The sequence below is a fragment of the Eurosta solidaginis genome, chromosome 3 (assembly GCF_040869045.1).
Source record: "Eurosta solidaginis isolate ZX-2024a chromosome 3, ASM4086904v1, whole genome shotgun sequence".
In the NCBI taxonomy this organism is placed as follows: Eukaryota; Metazoa; Arthropoda; class Insecta; order Diptera; family Tephritidae; genus Eurosta; species Eurosta solidaginis.
In genome coordinates, this window is record NC_090321.1 from 107,547,438 (window position 1) to 107,571,404 (window position 23,967).

The following is a 23,967-nucleotide window of genomic DNA, read 5'->3' on the forward strand; positions in this document are numbered from 1 at the left end:
CGTCTTTAAAAGTGGTAACAAAAATGATGTGCGTAATTACAGACCTATTTCAAAGCTTTCTACCATTTCCAAAATTTTCGAGCATGCTGTTAATGCCAAGTTGAATTTTGCGGTTAAGTCTTTAATATCTCCCTTTTGTCGCTGGTAGATCAACAGTTTCAAATCTTGCTGTTTTTAGTGAATATTGTATTGAATCTTTTTCTGCAGGTTATCAGGTTGATTGCATTTATACGGACTTTTCAAAAGCTTTTGACAAAATCCATCATAGTGTTTTAATTAAAAAATTAGGTTGCCTTGGTTTCCACTCTTCGTTTCTTTTATGGGTAAAGTCTTATTTAAGTAACAGACAGTGTGTTGTTTCCATTGATGGACAATCGTCTAGTCCGTTTGTAGCCACTTCTGGGGTTCCCCAAGGGAGTATATTAGGTCCACTTTTATTTATCTTATTTACTAATGACGTAAGTAGTTGTTTTTCATTTGCGAAGTGTTTGCTATACGCCGATGACTTAAAGCTATTTTCTGCCATTAAGACGCCAGATGATGCCTTAATGTTGCAGAATGATATTAATAAATTGCACCAATGGTGCCTGAATTCCGGTATCTCTTTGAATCCATCCAAATGCTTTCAAATGACCTACTCGAAGTCAATTAATCTTCTAACTACAAATTATAGTATCTCTAATTATGAGCTTCAATGTGTTAATGAGATTAAGGACCTTGGTGTTGTCTTTGACAATAACTTTTCTTTTAGTAAGCACATAAATTTCATAACCTCTAAATCTTATTCTATGCTTGGCTTTGTAAGGCGCAATGCTACCAAATTCTCTGATCCCTACACGTTTAAGCTACTTTACACATCTTTTGTTAGATCTAATCTGGAATATGGCGTATTTATTTGGAGACCAAGTAGTCAAACTGCTATTACCAGAATTGAAAGAATACAAAAAATTTTTCTCAAATATGCCCTTCGTCCATTAAACTTCTCTGATCCTATACCCGCCTACTCTGCGCGACTTATGCTTTTAAGCCTTAAGTCTTTAGATAATCGCAGATCAATACTCTGCTTGTCATTTACGTATGATATTATTAATGGGTTCGTTGACTGTCCATATTTATTGGATAGGATTCGATTTAATATTCCTCGGAGGTGTCTTCGCAGTTTTTATACATTTTATTGTGAAAATTTTAAAACCCACTATTCCAGTAATGCTCCAATTGCTCGTGCTCTCCGTGAGTTTAACTCTATCAGTACTGTTGTAAATCTAGACTTTTCTGCTCCAAAAGCGAAACTGCTAAATATGTTAAAATCTGCTTTCTAAGTAGGGTAGAGCGAGGATGATTTGACAAAAGGAGGATTTGTCATTTTCAAATATAACGAAAACCTTGATAGATACACATAATATCAAAATCCATATTTTAAGCCTGTTAACTATTGAGCAATATACATGAATATGTCAGTCATTTTTCTGGTCTGCTTGGTGCTGCACGTGTTTTTCGGTTTTGTGGCGTTTTGTTGCTGATTTTGCTTGCTTAGTTCCTCTGCGTCCAGCGTTACAGTGAATTGGTATTATTTTAACTCTCTGAGATTTAAGATATTATTTTTCATACAAAACTAATTCAAAGATCAGTTGTGTGATAATATTAAGCATACTCGGTAAGTTTGATAACAAATACTTATTGATCGTTAAAGGAGGATTTGACATTTGCCCAGTAGGAGGATTTATCAAATTGTCAAATCCTCCTTTTATCTTCCTAGTGCTCTGTTATAGTTTTTTTTTTGTGTTTGTGCTTTCACTGTTATAATATTTAGGGTAATATGACTAATATATACAAAAGGAAACATCCCGAGGGGGTTATTAATGAAGAAGGTCTTCAGCAAGCGCTACACGACAGAAAAAGTAAAATTGAAACGCCAACGAGTGCTTCTCGAAAATATAATGTAAACAGGACAACCATAATTTATCGGCTCAAGCTTCTTTCTGAAAACCGGCTACCTAACGAGTTACAAGGCAAGGCTAGCACTAAATATTCTGTAGGGCAAGTCCTATCAAATTTTGAAGAAAGAGAGCTGGCGGTATACTTTAAAAAGCTGCTCAAATTTACATCACGGATTATTTTTTGATATGGCAAAACGATTTGTTTACGAATATGTAAAAAGGAACAATATAAGATACCCATCTTCTTGAGATAAGGATCAAGCTGCAGGAAAAGTTTGGTTATGGGGTTTTATGAGACGAAATCCAACTATTAGTTTACGCAAACCGGAAATATAAGTTTAGCTCGCCTTCGAGCTTTTACCAAACCTGTAGTGTTAGACTTCTTCGGAAAACTTGAAAGTCTTCTCTTAAAACACTCGTTTAAGCCTGAAGATATATACAACCTCGACGAGACTGGTATCACAACAGTAATGGATTCTGTTAAAGTAAGTCGCATATTTTTTTAAAAGGATATTTTGACTTAATTAAAAAATTTCAGATCATTGCTGAAAAAGGCAAGAGAACTGTTTCACAAACTGCTTCAGGAGAGAGAGGAACTCTAGTAATAATGGGTGCCATTGTCAATGCAACAGGAAATCATGTGCCTCCGGTATATGTATGCCCCCGCAAACGAGCGAACCCTTTATTCATGAAAGGAGCATTGTCGGGATCCCTTGGACTTTTTCCAGACAGTGGTTGGATGAATGCAGTAATTTTCCTTGATGTTTCGAAACATTTAAGAAATTTTACGAAATGTTCAAAAGAAAATCCCATTCTTCTTCTTCTGGACAATCATGCGTCTCACTGCTCACTTGAAGCTATTTTATTCTGCCGCAATAACGGGATTGTTTTACTCTCTTTTCCACCGCACACGTCTCATCGATTGCAGCCATTAGATGTAGGGGTATTTGGGCCATTTAAGAAACAATGCAAGGCCTCATTTAACAATTACATTGTAAATAACCCAGAAAAAACACAAGGAATCACAATATACGATATTCCGTCTCTGTCATCTACCCCTTTTCTTAGAGCATTTTCCCCAGAGAACATTACAAAGGGATTTTCGTCTACAGGAATTTACCCTTTCAATTCCAATATATTTGGTGAAAGCGAGTTTTGTGAAGTAGAAGAATTTGAAGGGAACAAAGAACATAACGATGGACCGATTTGCTCTTCAAACTATCCGACTGAAAACAGCTTGGCTGAGATTCCTTTAACTCCTAATGTTTTAACCACTTCAGTGGTTGAAACGCTTCATAACACACCAGAGAAGATTCGACCGCTGCCAAAACTAAAACCCCGAAAAATGTTCAAAGGTCGTCCGGCAGGAAAATCAAGAATTTACACTGAAACCCCGGAAAAAAATCGATTAATAGATCTCTCATTGCAAAAGACCAAAAAACAAGAAACAGAAAAAATTAAAAAAGCAAATATCGTTAAACGTGTATTACTTGATTCTTCCAGTAATGACAGTGATAACTATAGCGTCAGAGACTCCGACAATTCGTTGATATGGCAGGAAAGCGATGAGTCCATGAGTGAAGAATTGGAAAAAATTAAATCGAGAATGGGGAGGCCGTTTGCGATGATTATGTCCTCATTAAATTTGGAAATGATAGGAACTTCTATTATGTTGGATTGGTAATAGCTGTTTCAAGGGCGAGTAATTTGCCGTACACAATCAAATATTTTAGAAGACAAAACAATACATCTACTTTTTGCGAAACTGTAGTTGAAGATATCTAATTAGCACTACCAACCGATTTGGTAGCCAAACTTCCAGATCCTATACAATTGGCTGGTACCTCTACATGAAATGGAAAGATACAGTTTAAAGTGAATTTTTCAGGTCTTGACGTCCGCTAAAATTTTATTTGCATTGTCTTCATGTACTTTTTTTTAATACTCATGTAAACAAATGAACTAAAATAATAAATTAAATAAATGTCTAAACAAAACAAAAAATTAATCTTTGAAGTTTCTTTGGAATTAGTAACATGATAAATCCTCCTGCATATTGTGAAATCCTCCTAAGACAGTGACAAATCCTCCTTAAAAGTGGGATGATTTGACGCATTTGTCATTTTCTCTATTTCGCTTTATACCAATAAAAATATTAAGTGGTCGTGTTTCGATTATAAATGATTTTGAACTTAAATATCTAAGGAACAGTAACCAATGTAAATATTTTAATAATATGATAAGCTTTTGTCGAAAATAACAAAAATTCAATTTTATGTCAAATCCTCCTCGCTCTACCCTATTATGTATTATTTTTCAAATAACTATCTCTTAACTTTAGTTTGTATCATAATCTGTAAGGATTTAAGTCCATTGACTAAGTGAAATAAAGAAATAAAGAAATAAAGAAATAATTAATGCACGGTTATGTGCATATATTCACATTTTACATACAATTGCTACTCTATATAAACCTAATACGACGAAACACATAACCAGAATGAATATAAATTCATTAAAATGTGACACCTGATATGACGAAAATTCATTTACAAAACTAAAATTATGTAAATATTGGCAAAAAAGCATAACATAACAACTGTAACAAGCGCATTACAGTACCTTGTCTAACCTGGTTTCAACTTCACAATTTAACAAATTTCTACAATTGGAATTACAACTTAACAATTGAAAAATTAATAATCTACATAAAGAAAACAAGACACCACTGGGAATTACCCAAAACGCTGAATTTTTTAACAAATCAAAACGACACATGATGACTAAATTAATGTTTCTATAACAATGGGATGTCTGAGGCCACTGGCTTCGGCATGAAGGGGGTACCACTTGCTGGATTGGAGTGAAATTATAATACCGACATAAAAATAAAATTCTCGAAGAATTACAAATCTTGAAAAAGCACATGGCAACAAGCCATATATTTAACAATTACAAGGAAAAAATTTGTGCTACGGGTTTCTACTTTGTGACATGTGTTAGCTGCTTAGGCACGTCTAAATGTTGCAAGTATATTACCCTTATACGTTTGTTAACCTGGCGATTTAAGGGGCAATTTAAGGGTCCTCTTGTCATTTATTGGAATTGGAAGATTCAATTCCCAAAACCGGAAAAAAGTGAAAGAGAATGAAAGAATGACAAATGGAAGAAGAAGAATGTCATTACATAATAAACATGATGATGGTAAGTAAACAAGTTGTAAAATTTTATAATTTGTGTTAAATTGATCAATTTAATAACTTGTTGTTTTCTTTTCTTACCAGATTATGCAAATTAATATGAATTCCTTGTGCAGTACACGTAATTGCAAGCCGGAGTATTGGGGCACCCCAAAAAGAATGGTTTTAGAGGTTTTGCCAATCAACGAAGAAGGTGACCATCAAAATAGGAGACATGCCAATTATATCCCGAACTAGAGTAAGATGCATTTAAGTGTTCCTTTTTCTGGTTTTGGGGCTAAAAAAGCCTGAAATGATCGCAAAAGCGATAAGTTGGTTTTATGCAAAGCTAATTGCAATTTTGTTGTAGTGCTTTTGCTTGTCTCAAATACCTCACAAAAAATTTGTGAGTTATTATGAGAAATAAGAGAAAGCACTTAAACTAAAAAAAATTATTGGAAAAAAGAAATGTACTGATTACAAATATGTGATTTGTTTATTCATATTGACGTAGTAAATGAAAATCTGTATTTTTGCGTTAGTGTGTTGTAAAAGTACACTACACTAAGTTTTAATGCAATGGTATAGAATAATTGGATAAAACTGAATGCAAGGCATTATTTATAACCTTATTGAGTAGTTTTAATGATATGGGTTGATATGTACTAATTATACCCGCATGCGAATGGAATGGATTTTTTTTTTGCGGTTTAGGTTTCTTATGTAGTTAGTCCAATTACACCAACATAACATGATAAATTAACGTGGTAATGAATTATGCAGGTTGTGTTAAGCAAAGCTTTGTCAAGTTATTGTAGTTGGACTGTTATTTGTCTGAAACAATGTTAAGCCGTTTTATATTTAGGAACAGATGACTGAGAAGGATTTTGAAACGAAGAAGAAAACCAAAATGACTAAATGAATGTATTTCCCTGCGGCTACTGAACGTTTGTACGTGGTAATGTGCTTGTAGTTAGTTTGGTAGTTAGTTTTGTAGTTAATTTATGTATACTATATGTTTCCGCTGGGGATATAGGTTATTTTTCAGGGATTTCGTTTTTAGTTTTCATAGACTTGGTATCTGCACCCTGTTGACTTTTGCTTTTTAATTTTGAAATAAAAGTTGTTTACTTTGTACGCCGATAATTAGAAATGGCATTACCTATTCTAAATAAGTGGAATGTCCTGATTTAAGGATCGGTTTGGTCATCGGTGGATACCTCTCCACTTGTTTCATTGGCTGGTGGAAGTAGAACCAGTTTGGCCAAGGACCTTGTAATTTGACCTTTTTCAGTTGTGATATCGACAACTCGTACAAGGTCGTCTGCTCCCGGGTGGAGTTTGACCACTCTTCCAAGTCTCCATTCGGTTGGAGCTACATTGTCGTCTTTCACGACGACGAAATCCCCTATTTTGATGTTTGCTTTCGGGTGTTTCCATTTTACCCGCTTTTGCATTTCTAAGAGATATTCTCTTCTCCATCTTTTGCAAAAGGTTTGATGCAAAGCTTTTAATTTATGCCACCTATTGACTATGGGGGCAGGATTCTCAATTGGAATCTATTTCTGGAGGAGCGAGAAGAGGTCCGCCTACCAGGAAATGACCAGGGGTTTAGGGTTCTAAGTCGGTCGATTCGTTCGACGCTGGACTTAATGGTCGCGAGTTGAGGTAAGCCTCTATTCGACAAAGCAGGGTTGTGAATTCCTCAAATGTATATTTATCCCTACCTGCCACTTTTCGAAAGTGGCTTTTGAAACTTTTTACTCCTGCTTCCCACAGACCTCCCATTTGAGGAGAGGCAGTAGGGATGAAATGCCATTGCAGAAGTTGATGAGCATATTTAGACAATGCGTTCTCACGCGAATCAGCTATAAATGCCCTAAACTTAGATCTAAGTGATCGTGAGGCTCCGACAAAGTTAGTCCCATTTTCGGAATATATATTTTTCGGACATCCTCGCCTGGCGATAAATCTGGAAAATGCCGCGAGAAAGGATTGGGTGCTAAGATCGGTTGTGGCTTCCAAATGTTTAGCTTTCGCAGTAAAGCAGACAAACAGACAGACATAACCTTTCGAAATTCGACACCCTCTACCTCTATAACTTTTTTTGTCGAATGGTCCTGCAAATTCTACCCCTGAATTAGTAAATGGTCGGGAAAATGTGGTACGTTCCTTGGGAAGGTTACCCATAAGTTGGGTTTGTACACGTTTTTTATAGATTTTGCAGACCTTACAATTGTGAATGATGGATTTTGTCATATTTGTAACCCTAGGAATCCAGTATTGTGTCCTAATAAGCCTAAACATTAGTTGATTTTCTCCATGTAAAGAGATTTCATGGATAAACTGAACTAAAAGTCGAGAAAAGTTGCAGGTGTAAGGTAGGATTATTGGATGGCGTTCATTGTATGGTAGATCTAGAGCCACGCGGATGCGACCACCAGTCCTTATAATTCTATATTTGTCTAAGAAAGGGTCAAGAGGAAGCACTTCGTTTTTACAATCTACTAGCTTGCTTGACTTCAGATTTTTGTTTTCTGTGGGATAAAACTGTTGTTGCGACATCTTAACTAAGCGTTGCGTAGCGATTTGGATTTCATCTGATGAAACCAGATACGACGTTTTATTAAAATAATCTTTTGTCTTTGGATGAGTTCTTTCGAGAAATCTCAAGACATAAGATATCACCCTCAAAGCTCTAGGTAGATTCGAAAATCTATCCAGAATTTCGCAATTAATTTTGGTCGTGATTGTATGAGCTTGCACTCGTTTCTCCTCTATGGTTGTGTTGTAAGATATATCTTGTGTAGGCCATTTTGAGATGTCTTCTTGTAACCAAGAAGGTCCCTGCCACCACAAGGAATTGTTGACCAGTTCATGTGCTGGAAGTCCTCTGCTAGCCAAGTCGGCTGGGTTTGATCCCGAGTCCACATGGCGCCAGTTATCCTTTCCAACCATTTCAACGATTTTCGTAATACGGTGCGCTACGAAAGTTGACCATGAACAAGGGGGCTCTCGTTTCCATGCCAGTACAATATTTGAATCGGTCCATAAGTAGGTTTTTGGATTCCCTAAGTTGCGATTTTCCATCATTTCGGAGAGTAGTACGGCTCCGCATAATTCCAGTCGCGGAAGTGAGATGGTTTTTACCGGAGCTACCTTTGTTTTTGCCAACAGCAAATTGATGAGAGCTTGGTCGTTGTTTTCCACTCGTAGGTATATTGCCGCGGCATACGCTTTCTTTGATGCGTCACAAAACTGTGAATTTCCATTTTGTTGTGCGGGGAGAAGTGTGTCCATCGAGGTATCCAAATTTTATTAATTTCATGATACTATTCCATAAAGGTGTTCCAAGGTTTCGTAGTAATTGGGGATACATCTTCATCCCATTTTGTACCTTCACGCCAAATTTTTTCATGATTATTTTGGCTACAACTACTATTGGAGCAAGCCATCCTAATGGGTCGATAAGATCGCCCTTTTTGTTAAGTTGTCGCAATTTTCCATTGGTTTTGCGATGAAGTAGAACTCATCATTGCGTGCATTCCATCTTCCACCTAGTGCCTTCACTGAACTTGCATCTGCGAATTCCAGGAAATCTTTGTTGAATAGTTATTGTTTAGGAATATCTTTTAGAATTTGCTCACAATTGGCTGTCCACTTTCGTAGTGGAAAGCCGGTTGATTGCAAGGCTTGAGATATTTGATCTCTGGCAGAAATTGCTGATTGGATGCAGTGTCCACCAGCAAGAATATCATCCACATACATGTATTCTCTTATTATTGAGGATGCAATTGGAAAGGTGTCTTCGACGTCCTCTGCCAATTGTAAAAGTGTCATTATTGCTAAATAAGGAGCACAGTTAACCCCGAATGTCACAGTCTTTAGTCCGTAAAGGCTGATAGGGCTTTTAGAGCTAGTACGAAATACTATGCGCTGGTATTTGGTTTGGTTAGGTTGCACCATAATTTGTCGGTACATTTTCTCGATATCGCTGTTGAAGGCATATTTGTAAAGTCTCCAGCGAAGTATAAGAAGAGTTAGGTCAGCTTGTAGCGTAGGACCTGTATACAAAACGTGCGGTCGGATTAGATGCGTTAAAAAGAGCGCGAACTTTCGTGGAGGTACTTTCTTCCTTGATGACGTGGTGATGAGGTAGGAAATAAAGGTCAAAGGAGGCGGGTGGTACACAGCTCTTGATCCTTGACATATGTCCTAATTCCTCGTATTCGGTCACAACTCGATTGTACTCCGGTTGTAGGGTAGGATTTTTTGCGAGGCGTGTCTCGTTCCGGAAGAACTTCCGAATGCTTTGCATGCGCTGCTGTCTTTTGTTGAATTTTTTGTATATGTAGGAACGTATTGTGTCGAGAATGACAAGTGCTGCAGTTGTATGAGCTTGTACATTTCGACACAGTATGTCCAGACGATAAACAATTCCGGCAGCTTTTATTGCTCTTAATAAAATCAACTCTATGAGCAGGTGAAAGTTTAAGGAATTTCGTGCAGTTGCGTAGATTATGCTCATTTGTATGACACATTTTACAATTAAATTCCTTGACGCTTGTTTGGAAGCTGCCAGCCTTTTTTGTTGGGGTTCAGAAGTTGGTTTTGTAATATGAGGCTTAAAACTTTTTGAAGTCTTATTGCCTCTATGGCCACACACATTTTCCAACGCAAGAAATCGGTCAGAAAGAAATTTATTCTTGTCCTCCCATTTACCTCTCTCTGTCTTGTTCCCCAAAGACTGTTCCCAAAGCGAGAGGTTGCTTTCGGGCAATTTTTCAGCACACAGGTATACAAAGAGGGCGTCCCACAGATCTATTTCATGACCTTTTAATGATGTCATACAATTATTCAATTTAAATTGTAAATACCTTATTGATTTACCACAATCAGACTCTATTGGCTTTATGCCGAAGACGGTGTCGAGTTGAGCCTTCACTAAACTACGCTTATTTTCATACCTTTCAGTTAAACTCTTCCAGGCAATATCAAAACCTTCATTAGTGACAGGTGCATTGCTTACAATATCGTTGGCCTCCCCTTGAGTTTTTTGATTGAGATGGAATAGCTTCTCAATCGGGGCAAGGTCCTTGTTCGATATGTAAATGGCCGTGAACATATCTCGGAATGTTGGCCACGATAAATAGTCACCCTTAAACACAGCTGTATCGCACGGAGAAAGACGCATATTGTGTGTTCGGGTGGTTGGAGCTTCAGTCTCCTTGGTGCCCTTGGATAACTTGTCAGACAACTTACCCATTGCAGTCAAGCATCGTACATACGATTGGTATGACAATTTGTATTTCTTTTTAACTGAAGAAAGTTCTTTTGCTTGCAGCCCCTGAGTTGAGGAGGTAGCTTCTTCATATGCAGCCCTTAGCTTTTCCCACATAATTTTAAATTCACCCTGCTGAATACTCAGGGAGATTATGGAGTGGTCAGCTGTGGGTTGATCATTGAAATCCGTTTCGAATTCCAAGATTTCTTCTGCTTTTTGTATAATGGATTCCATTTTTGTATATAAATACAGAAATTAAGGCAGCTTAATGTGTACTTTAAATTTAATTTGCAAAAAAAATAGCAACCACCTATTGAAATATTCGTAATTGAAAGACGTTGCACGTTTGATTGTGCGACATTAAGTCTCTGCTTTATTGAATGAATTATTGTCTTTTATACTAATTTACTTAACCTATACATTCATAAATATCTTAATACTAATAACTAAAAATAAGTACATAGGAAATGGGTTATGCATACATGTACGTTTGTATACAGTCTTTGTATACATGTAGTTTTGTATGCATAACTCCATACATGTAGTTTTGTACAATTTGCAGCGTCAACAGATCAGTTTGAATATTTTGGTATTTTCCCACAATTAGTTGAATGTTTGTATGTATATTACAATGGGTTGTGTGTTTATATGTATAATTTATTAACTGTGATATGTGTCTCATATTCGGCATTCCGTGCCGTCTGGGTTAGTTCAATAATTGTAATATGATTATTACTAAAATATATTTGAATTTGTTATGCGTAAAGCCGCAAGTATGTTACAGTAGGTGTGGCATATAATGATACAATACAGTGTGTGACGTATAATGCTACACCATCCACCTTAGAAAAAAAAGTGTTATATAATTGTTTTGTGAACAATTGTATAAGACTTTTTGTCATATTTTCAATTGTTTTGATATTTTATTGTAGTGAAAGAGGTTGTTTGCTTTGCTTTTGATCTGTTGACCTTGCTATTTTTATTGTTATAATTATTGTTTACGTATATTTTTTGTTTTGTATAAGTCCATTTTTTTTTTCAACATTTTAGACTTTTAGATATAGAAAATTTTTTTTTTTTTTTAATTTTACTTATTTTTTCAAAATTTTAAATGTAATAATGATTTTCCATATAAAGAATTTTAAAATTTGTTTTGCACAGCCGGTCTTTAAGAGCGTCGACTCACTTAAAAATCGACATGTTCCTACAAATCGAGTAAATTGGAATATTTATTTTTATATTATTTCCAAGAGAAATTAATTCCTTAATAATAATTGCTATTATTATTAATTTCTAAATTATTTTTATAGTTCCTACCATTATTTATTCTACCATTACTCATTAATTTATGCAAATCAGTTTCTATAGAAATAATTTTTATTATTTATTTACCTAAGGTTAGAGAAGAAGAAACCTTGCTATTAATATTTTTTAATCTATTGGGGATTTTGAAATAAGACTATTTCTTACTACTATTCAATTCTATTTAGCGTAAAAATATTTCCTATTACTATTTTATCGGAGTTTTCCTAAGATTATGATTTCTATAAACGTTGTTTTTATGGCTGAAACACTTCATATTTATATACATATTTTTAACACCTTTTCATTGTTATATTATTTTATTAGGGTTACATTTATTTATTCGGAAAATTTTGTAGCTGTAGCTGGTGGAAGAGCGAGGTAATTTGTATTTGTTGTAGTAGTTTAGCTGGTTAATGGAAAGAAGGTACAGTGGATGCAAAATTATTCTATCTTTTAATTTATTTTTCTTATTTTTCCAGCAATTTATTTGATCTTATTTGTCATGCGATTTCTGCGGCGGCCACCAGGACAGAATCGTCATAACTTTTATGAAGAATTAATTTTTATTTTTATACCGGGATTTGTCACGTGCACAACCTCTTTGGTTAATGTATATATTCTATTTTAGAGAACTATCAATTATTGTTTTACATTTGCCTACTCGAGTAAATAATCAATTATTTTTCACCAATTTGTCCCTGAGGACAACTGTGTTTTTCATATAAATACCAAGTCCTGTATTGGCGGCATTTGTACAACGTGTGTACAGCCTGATAAATAATTGTCGTAAGTCAATTTTATCATCTACAATCAGGTTTCTTGTATTTCCTACGCTACCATTTTTCTATCCTAAGATGAAAACTAGCGCGACATGTCTTATTGCAAATTTATATAGCGCTTTAACATATATATTTAATATAGGTTCTCTTTGTGACTTTGCTTCATTTTAGGTGTTAATATTGGCTGGGTAAAAAAATTATTTGTATATATTTTTATTTTTTTTTTTCATTAGGTTTTGCTTACTTCCACTGTCCTAGATTTTCCTATTGCTTCATGACTATTTTTGTCAGGAGCCATCAAAGGAATTATGCTATTTTTTTTTTTGATTTGCTGTTCGCTTTAGGCAGGGTTGCCTTTACTGTCGATTGTGACATTTTGGGTTTGAATTTATCGCTCTTCCTCAGTTTTGGTTTGGTACTGGTAATGGGTTAGATACGAGTTGTGGCGGGTTTTACCTGCCTAAATTTTTGCTTCGTATAGTTTTTGAGCATCATGGCTATTGTGATGATTAATAGCATGAATACGCAACCTATAATTGCTAACCAAACATACGGGATGTTCGGAGTACTTTCTGTATCTACCCTAGTTGATGGCTCGTACTTGATTATTTTGTTATCTCTTGTTTCAGAGCTTTCTTTTCCTATTTCGTAGCCAGCTATGGCTACCATAATGCCTTGGGCTATTTTTGTCCACCAAGACATCTTGAAGGTTTTAATAGGAAGTTAGATATTTTTGTTTTATAAAATTTTTTTCAGGTGCTACCTAACATTTTGAAATTGTTGGGGAACACTTTCCTCATCATTCGCATTATTTCTTCCACCCTGGTAGTGGGGTTTATAATGTCCTCAATTGTGGGTTCCCGTTCCATACCTATTGTCTTCCAAACTTTCTTTAAACTCTCTAGTTCTTTGGGTAGGTCCCTAGTGTGTCGGGTATTTTCATCCCACCAATAGAGAGGAAGGTCTGAGGAGTTTCTTTGCATTTTAATAGTAATGGACAGAGTAATTTAAATTTTTAAATTTTATTAAAATGTTCTATGGGATTTCTCTAGAGGTTATAGAAGTGTCCTAAATATTCCAATTTACTTTTCTTTTACTTTTAAGGTAAATTTTTATATTATATTTTTTTTTTCAAAAGAAATTGTTTCTACACACTTTTTTTTTTCAAAACTAAATAGTGCAGTTTTTCTATATATTTTAAAGGAAATTTGTTCAATGTTAAAAAAAAAAGAATTTTCAATTAATTTTATTTCCTACTTAAAAAGAGAAAAAAAATCCTAAGCAAAAACTTTCGTTTTTGCTAATGGTTTAGCGTCCCTGAGGCCGCTCAATTGATTCTAAAAATGTATACTTAAATATTTATAACTCCTTGTCGGTCTGGATGTAGTTTGCCGTTAATTTGCTGTTGCTGAAGATTTCCAACATTTATTCCACCTCTTTTGCTTATATTTGATCCGTCATTTTTATTCCAGCTTGCTTACGTTTTTATTTGATCCGTTCTCTTTATTGCCTTTTTATTCCACTTCGCTTATGCGTTTACTTGATCAGTCATCCTTCGATTCTGATTTGCTCCAATTTTCATAACTGATGATTTTGGTTTTAATTTGTTCAGCTCCTGATGATGTTAGCAAAAAATTTTTGAATCTTCTTTGTAGCGTAAAATATCTTCTTTCCTTGTATCTTGTTACGTTCAGGACTACTTTAGTTTGGCAGGATCTTTAGTCCTTTCTTTTCAAATTCTTGGCAGTTAGTGAGCTGTTTGTGAGATGGCAGGATCTCTGTCCAGGCAAGATCTAGCGAATTTTGCTTATGAGCAAATTTTCAGCTAAGTTAAGATCAAGCTGGCAGGATCTTCTCCAGTCAGAACGTTTTAGCAGTTGTGCTGATTTTTGTTCTGAGCTGGCAGGATCGCCATGAAATATTCGTAATTGAAAGACGTTGCACGTTTGGTTGTGCGACATTAAGTCTCTGCTTTATTGAATAAATTATTGTCTTTTATACTAATTTACTTAACCTATACATTCATAAATATCTTAATACTAATAACTAAAAATAAGTACATAGGAAATGGGTTATGCATACATGTACGTTTGTATACAGTCTTTGTATACATGTAGTTTTTTATGCATAACTCCACACATGTAGTTTTGTACAATTTGCAGCGTCAACAGATCAGTTTGAATATTTTGGTATTTTCCCACAATTAGTTGAATGTTTGTATGTATATTACAATGGGTTGTGTGTTTATATGTATAATTTATTAACTGTGATATGTGTCTCATATTCGGCATTCCGTGCCGTCTGGGTTAGTTCAATAATTGTAATATGATTATTACTAAAATATATTTGAATTTGTTATGCGTAAAGCCGCAAGTATGTTACAGTAGGTGTGGCATATAATGATACAATACAGTGTGTGACGTATAATGCTACACTATATGACCCAAGAACGCAAATTAATTAACACCGTAATAAATGAGAAAAAATTTTCTAATAGAACTTTTATTTGTTTCAGAGTAAATTAAATATGTACGCAGGTTCGCCACTCAAATTTGACAGGAATAAATGAATTTGTTTGTATTTATATATATTTCAACAAGATAACTACACTTCGTAGTGATTGTGACATATATATATCGCTATTCTAGTAATTTTATGGGCAGAATTCAAGAAAATATGCGAAAGTGAACAATAAGCGAATGTGTAAAAAATATAAGAAAAAATTCAATAGTTACAAGTACCAGTGAATTTTCTGTTGGGTACTTATGCACATAAAACAGTGTGTTTTTGTTAATGTTGAAAATTAACAAAACTGAAGTACCCAAATGGAAATGGTTATGTGAAACAGAAAATAGTGCAGTTTCAATTTAAAAGAAAATTTGCTTGAAAAAAACTGCACTATGTTACCTTAAGCTGTGTCAGCTATACCTTACCGTGGGTTGGGGGATATAGCTGATAGACAAAAGGCCGTATGAACACAATTCACTCTAAACAAAATTATTTGTCACCGTGCAAGTACCGGTGAATTTTTTGTTGGGTACATATGCACATTAAATAAAGTGTAGCGTTGTTTTTGTTGAAAATAAACAAAAGTGAAGCATCCAAAGGAAAGTGTGGTTATGTGAACCAGAAAATAGTGCAGTGTCAATTTAAAGGAAAATTTACTTGGAAAAAACTGCACTATGTTACGTTACCGCGGATGGGGGATATGGCTGATAGACAAAAGTCCGTATCAACACAATTCACTCAAAAAAAAATTATTTGTCACAGTGCGTTTGAATATGTAACCACGTACCTTGTTTTGTTGTTGCGTTGTTTTTGCCGCTTTCTTTGTTGTGGTGGTAATATTTGTTGAGATGTTAAATGTCTCGAAGGTCTTTGTTGTGTTGTGCCAAAAATCTCGGTCTTGTCTTGAAGTGTTATTGTCCAAAATTGATAATGGTAATATGACTGTTCTGTGATGTGGACTGTATCTGCTCTGGTCGCTAAAATTTCTCTCGGTGAGACAAGACCAATGTATATTCTCGCACGGTGCGTGGAAGCACGGAGAATATATATATTTAAAGAAAAGAAATAAAAGGCAAATGGTTGTATTAGTATAATGAGAACGATGGCAATAATTAATTTATTTTGTATTAATTTAGTACAGTATTTTACCTTTGATATTTGATGTGGCGTGACAGCAGCAGCGACTTTCTTCCTCCGTGGTTGAAATGGAACAGAAAACAAGAAAATGATCTCCGTTCCGTCGGACCGGAGATCGTGCGGGGGTTTTCCAAAGGATATTTGTTATCCGATGGAAAACTCAGTTACCCGTGTTATGCTGCTTTTGTGTGTGAGTGACTATATGAGGGTGGATGCATGCGTGTTAGCAATACATGACAGTGTATTTATGTAAATACATATGTGTAACTAAATGAATTATGCATTGGGGTGGCCGTGTAAAATAGATATAAATATTTAGGTTCTGACCTAAACATTAACGATAGATTCAATTTTTATGTTCACGACAACCTACTCAATCCTTATCTCCGATATAATATCATTTGTCGTGTACCTTAATACTTTTTTTTAAACCAATTTGATATTCCTATAACGCAAGTGTTGGTGATTAAAAATACGATATATCCTTCGCTTTCCAGGCTATATGCAAAGAGGGCACATCTATTACCGATTTGTTTCACGGTTTTAAGCGAACGATGCACAACATAGTATTCGTAGATATACCGATTGGAAAATAAAATATGAAGCTGTATAGCCATCAAAGCCCTTTTTTCATATACTACAACACCAAAGTTACAATACTTTAAAAGTTAAAAATACGAATATCTAAAAACCTATTTTTCAGAGAAGTGCCCTTATTGCACGCGACTCCTCAATTTTGTTGGACTTAACAGGTTTTACTTTCACTAATTTTTATGACTTCTGAACACTGAACATATACTTTTATTTTACCGTCCTGTGCAAAAATCATCCCCTTTTCTATCTATATCAAAACGTCGTTTTGAGTGAAAAGTGGACTTAGCAGCTTTTACCGCCGGGTCGACGATATGTATTTATACATATATACATATGTAGATATTTATTTATTTTTATTTATTTATCATTAATCAAACACACAACCTTAGGTTAATTTACAGTGTTTGAGCTTACAACTAACTTAAAAATAACATTAAAAAATAAAGAATAGATATAAATAAAATATTTTTTATAAAATTAAATCATCATCAGCTTTTATCTATCAAGGTGTGAGATATAATTTTTTGCTAAAAAATCACACCCGATTATCGGGGGTTACATACTAGTATTAAGATTAAAATTTTTTCCCAGAATTGACAAAGTTACTTGGCAGTCACGATATTACAACGACTTCATATCATCCGCAAGCAAATGGTATGGTGGAGCGTTTCCATAGACAACTAAAATCTTCGATTATGGCTAGAAATGGAACAAAATATACGTTTACCCGGTGATTTAGATGTTTCAACTACTGAACATTTTTCTTCAAATGAAATTTTGAATAGATTAAGCGAACGTGGTAGAAATGTTAGTTCACATTTGAAACATCATCAAAACTTAGACACTGGTATATATATTCCTAAAGATTTACAAAACTGTGAACTTGTGTTTGTACGAATTACACTGGATCACAAATTTCAACTTTTTTTCTGCAGCAGAGACGCAATTATGAAATTCCTATGTAAAATCGCCCCTTGAACCCGAAAATCAGGGTTATTTTTAATTCTATGGTAATGTTTTTGAGATTTTTACGAATTACCTTGTTTTCAAAAAAAAAAAAAAAACAAAAATCGGGTATATCTCAATTGAGCAATTCCAAAAGGGTTTGAAGCTTTTAAAAGGTAATAAAATTTGCAATAAACTGTGCATACAACACTTTTTGCTAGGCCCTGCAGATTCAAAGATAACGAAAAATCATTACAGTTTTTTTTTAATTTTTTTTTGTAAAAATATAAAAAAATTGTACTTTGCGAGGAGGGATCTCGAAAACTTTTAATTTTTTTGCAGATTTTTCTCTCAAAGCACTGTTTTTTTACAAAAAAATAAGCTTTCATTCAACAAAATCGATGGACTAATACAAAAGTTATAAGCATTCAAGTAAATATATCCATTGAATACTTAAGTACCCTACTGGTACATACGTGTTAGTATTCATATATCAGTTAGTTAGCAGGTAGATTTTCGAAGGATTTTGAGCGTACGAATGATCCAGATATGTTCTCTTTCATCTGCGGTCAATTTATAGTTAAAAGGATTCGACGTGTGTTTTCAAATCCTTTGAAAGTTACATGCTATAAAATAAAAATAACAATTGACATCAAAACAAACATTCATAAACAACATTATTTACATACATTATTTTACGCGTCTTCACTGCTTAACGCGGAGTTTTGTACTGTCCGTCTGTTTGTTATCAAATGTCTGTAGGAGCTCGCGCAATTATCGATGTCCGTCTTGTAGTTCATTCTTATGCTGGTCGGTGTGTTAATTATATGCAGCATTTCCAGTGAGATTTACACACCGACCAGCATAAGAATGAACTACAAGACGGACATCGATAATTGCGCGAGCTCCTACAGACATTTGATAACAAACAGACGGACAGTACAAAACTCCGCGTTAAGCAGTGAAGACGCGTAAAATAATGTATGTAAATAATGTTGTTTATGAATGTTTGTTTTGATGTCAATTGTTATTTTTATTTTGTTTATGTTTCTTTATATTGTTATAGTTAATCCTGAAGACGGTTACAGTAGGTAACCGAAATATATTGAAGAAAAAAACTCAACAATTTTTGAAAAATTTTATTTACAAAATTGGACCTTAAGCCGGCAAGAAAATTATTTATTTAAAAAAGAAAGGTCGCTAAAAACTTATAAAGTTACATGCTATAAGTATTTCGGAATTGAGCCTAAAAACAATGGAAAACCATGGACACCGAAAACTGTGTGCACCACATGTCGAGTCGAATTGATTTTTTCGGAAACCGGAACAAAAAGGTGCGTTGTAAAAATTAGGAATTTTCTCCCTTTTAATGCATAGCTGACTAATTTCTGAAACTATCTATTTAGCGACATATGAAATTTATTACACCAATGAAGTGGAGGGAACCAGCTGGCCATTCAACGGACTGCTATATTTGTACTACAAAAGTACTTGGGATTGGAAAGTGAAGAAAAGTAACCTATGCGAGCGTATCTACAGTGTCAATACCAGAACTAAATTCAACGGAAGCTGCATTGCCAGAATCAAATTTAACTTTAGTTCCGGCTCCAGTTTCATTGTCAACATCAGTATCTGATTACACGGCATCATGTTGTACTGGATTTCAAACGGAAAACGAAAGAAACTCTTTGTCACAAGCACAACTCAATGATTGGATAAGGGATTTGGAATTGTCAAAGGAAAAGGCCGAACTACACGCCTCTCGTATGCAACAATTTAAATTTGTTTCATCCGATGTTAAGGTAACATATTATAGAACTCGTCACGAACAATTTTCCAAGTACTATATGAAGGAGGACTGTGTTTGTTACTGCAAAGACATTGCTGGTCTATTTAAACAGTTTGGTGAACCATATGATTCAAAAGAGTGGCGATTGTTCATAGACGGCATTAATTAAGTTTAAAGGCCGTATTATTGCATATTGGCAACCAAAAGCCATCTATGGCGATCGCGCATGCAGTAAATACGAAGGAAACGTATGAGACAATGCAAAAATTGCTCAAATTAATCAAATGCGAAGAACATGATTGGAAAATATGTGCCGATCTTAAAGTCGCTGGAATGCTATGTGGTCTACACAGCGGATACAAAAAATACTGTTGCTTTCTATGCAAATGGGATAGCCGAGCTCGTCAAGACCACTACATCATAAAAGATTGGCCAGAACGAATCGAGTTTAAAGTTGGGGTGGATAACTTAAAATACTCCCCACTTATAAAGAAGGAAAAAATAATTCTACCTCCGCTCCACATCAAGCTCGGCCTTATCAAAAACTTTGTCAAGGCTTGGGACAAAGAAGGCGAAGCTTTTCATCATTTGAAGACAATCTTTCCAGAGATTTCAGATGCAAAAATAAAGGAAGGGATTTTTGTGTGACCGCAAATAAGGAAAATGATGGCCAATAACCATTTCAAAGAACTATTGTCACCAGTGGAGGCAGCGGCGTGGGATTCTTTTATTTGTTACTTCTTGTTTAGATAAACACAAAAGTCCTAACAACGAGATGATAGTGAACGACTTAATCAAAAACAATGCGGAAATGGGTAAATAAAAAAATTTTTAAGACCGTTTTCTCAGTTAACTATAAAACCTATGTTACCGATAAACAAAAAATTTGTATGAAAATTTTTAAGTTTACATGAGAATATATAGCCTTAAATCTGAATTCATCGTCCAGTTCCGAACAAAAAAGAACGAGAAAAATGTAAACAAAAAATTTGTCCTGAATTGAAAGATAAATCTAGCCTAAGAAAATTATATACTAATGTGTCACTTATGTATTTATTTAATTTACTTTTTTATTTTCTTTCAGGAGTAAATATGTCTTTAAAAACGCAGTCATCTTGTTCGGACGTGTTTTACTAATCGCTCTGTGTTTTGTACACTTTAGGAGTTTAAAAATAAAATAAAAATGACTCTATAGTCTTTCTTTCGTGTTTTCTCTTGGGTAAAATTTAAGAAATAATAAAAAAAGACAAAGTGCAGTACTATTAGAGTGAAGGTTGGATAAATTAAATGATACCAATGAAATCATAATTTCTGCACAACGAACATACAATAACACAAACATAAATCAGAGAGTGAAAATACTTAATATGCCGTGCAACTGCGGTCAAAAAGTGAGAATCCAAAAGTGCAGTGCAATGGATGTAAAGAGTTTTTTCACCTTGAATGTGTAGGCTTGCTTCAGAGTAACTTGGATTTTCTGCTCACTTCGGGAAAGTCTTTTTTCTGCAAATCCTGCTGAGCTGAGAGGCGCTCATCTATAAGTCCGCAGCCCCTGTCAACTCTGCCGCTTGAAACAAAGAATATATCTGATGTCAGTGAAGATGTGCATAATCCGAATCATCAAATTGCTTTTCTTGCTAATGAGCTTAGTAAAGTAAGGCAAGAGAATGAACACATTCTGTTACGTGTCAATACACTGCATGAAGACAACAAAAATCTACTGCTGAAATCTGATGATCTTATTGCCGAAGCTCGCTCTTTGCGCTCTCAGGTTGATGCTAAAAATTCCGCTCTCTCAACACTAACTATTTAGGTTAAAAATCTTAGTAGCATTGTTGCTAAATTAGCTACCTACCAAAGCAGCCTAAAACCGCTGAAATTATTGCTGCGAATGCTGAGAGTGTAAAGCCAATAAATTCAACAATAAAAGAAAACATAATTGCAAATGAGTCGGAACCTCAAATGAGCACAAATGATGATGTTACTATTTTCCCTTCCCCTTCTGTCAATGCTGTACCTATTGATAGTGAAATGACGTCAACGTCCGAATCTAAAGTGCGTAATGCTGCAAGCACTAAAAAAGTTAAGCGTAAACTAGCAGTGACACCTCATGCTGCGTCGCAAGCCTCTGCTACGCTTACATTTGCATCTGTTGCTAAATCTGCTGTTGCTGCGGTAAATGTACCAGCATCCACAGTGCGCCAAGTAACCCGGCGGGAAATTGAAGCAAAAAGTACTCGAAGGAAATTAAGTAAGCCCATTGTTATTGGTAATTGTAATACCAGCGAGTTAAAAGTAGTTCCAGTTTTCAAGTTTCTGCTTATTTCGTCATTTTCGCATACTGTTAAGGAATCTGATATATTATCGTATGTTTCAAGTCATGCTAAAATTTAACCCAATTTATTGATATGTCATACATTGGCAAAGAAAGACATTCCCATAGATAGCTTAACTAAAGTCAATTTCAAATTGGGTGTTTCGGAATGTTCATTTGATAAGGTGCTTAATCCAGCTATATGGCCTGAATTTGTGAAAACTCGCCTGTTTCGTTTTTTTCACCAAGAAGGTGTATCAACACAACAACGATAACCAGTTCCGTTATTAACAATTCATCCAATAAATTAAAAATATATTAACAAAATGTTTCTGGGTTGAGAACCAAATCTAAGCTGCTTTATACCTTGGACTATGATATTTTTGTTCTCGTTGAGAAGTGGCTAAACGAGAGTTTCTAAGATAATAAATATTTCGATTCGAATTTATACAACATATTTCGAAAGGACCGTGATTATATTAAAACTGGTCACAGTAGAGGCGGAGGTGTTCTTATAGCAGTTAATCGGAAATTTTGCTCGTCACTCGTGACAATGAAGAATGATGATACACTATTGGATCAGCTCTGCGTGGCAGCAAAAGACGTTTCAAACATTTTAATCTGCGCTTCTTATATTCCTCTGACAAGCAAAGATATGCTATACCGAGCACATGTGAACAATATTTTAGCAGTAGTATCTAGTCATAATAAATAATAGTTTAAAAAAACAAAAAAAACACACTGAATTAAATTATACTGTTAATAACTTAAATTTTATTATAATTTTATTTTGAGGTGATTAACTAAAAACGATTGTTTGACCTTCTACTACTGTTATATAAACTCTTTTTAATTGAAAATTATTTTCTATTTTTTAGTTCGGTTTGCTATAAAAGCGTGTTTTTTTGTTTTTTTAAACAATTATTTATTTTTAATTTTTTAGTTCAATTAATTTTAAAAGTTTTAGTCGAGAGTGATGAAACCTCGAAACGCCAGCGGTCCATGGATGAATCCAACCCCACGGCACCGAAAAGGGCCAAGACGCAGGGAGGCTGGACGTGGTCTTTTGCTGAAATTGCTAAGGGTCGGCAGGGTGGTCCACCGCCATCTTACACCGAAGCAGGGTGGTTCCAGGGCAATGTCAAGCTAATTGACTGTGACGACGCCAGGTCGGTCAACCTCTATAGGTCCGCCGTCACGCTGATAGGGGTGGTATATCCGGGCGCGCGCCTCAAGTTAGTGGAGGCGCTTGATATCCCCTCACGACCAAGTGCTAGAGCCTGGGTTCCAGTGACGCCAACGGACCCAGCTGACATCCTGGAGCCGCTCCAGGAGTACAACCCGCCACAGGTTTGGAAATCAACCCGGATAAAACCGAGCTTGTTCTCTTCACGAGGAGGTACGAAGTACCAAATCTTACACCGCCAAGAATTGGGGGTACGTTCTTAGCGTTTAGCGATCAAGTGAAGTATTTGGGAGGCATTCTGTATAGGAAGCTATTATGGAGTGACCATATACTGGAGCGACCCAAGAAGGCGGAAGCAGAGCTGATCACCTGCAAGAGGACAATTGGCAGCCCCTGGGGATTCTCCCCACAAGGTGACCTACTGTATTTACATAGCCATTGTGCGCCCGATTTTTCTTTATGGTGCCTTGGTCTGGTAGCCTGCACTAGCTAAAAGTACCTATCTTAAAATGCTTCAAAAGGTGCAACGGAGTTCGGAGCTCTGCATACCGGGGCTCTCGGCTCCACTCCAGATTCCGTTACATACATACATGGATACATAGATACACAGATAGATACAGGCCAAGCTAATAAAAGCGTGTTAAAAAGGGCTCCAGTATGCTCTTTCGTAGATGTGCCATGCACCCACTTCTATCATTAATAAAGGAATGCGTTTTTCGCATTATGTGCAAAGTTTCAAATCTAGGGCCATTTGGGGTGGTCACAAGTTCAATTGACCTTATGTCCATTAACCTTATGTGACCCCACCATCACATTATTGCATTTTCATCTAGCCTTGATACGTGTGCAAAGTTTCAATCAAACTTATGGCCATTCAAAGTGGTAATAAGGCCAATTGACCTTATGGCCGTTGACCTTATGTCACCACACAATCACATTAATACATTGTTATCGAGCCTTGATACGTGTGCAAAGTTTCAAACAAACTTATGGTCATTAAAAGTGGTAAT

At 35.3% G+C, this 23,967-nt stretch overlaps 1 protein-coding gene across 6 annotated transcripts in view; it reads left to right on the forward strand.

Annotated features, from left to right (window-relative positions):
* Positions 1–23,967, forward strand: part of LOC137244225 (lysosome membrane protein 2) — a 913,474-nt gene that overhangs the window by 358,128 nt on the left and 531,379 nt on the right. The window lies entirely within an intron of this gene.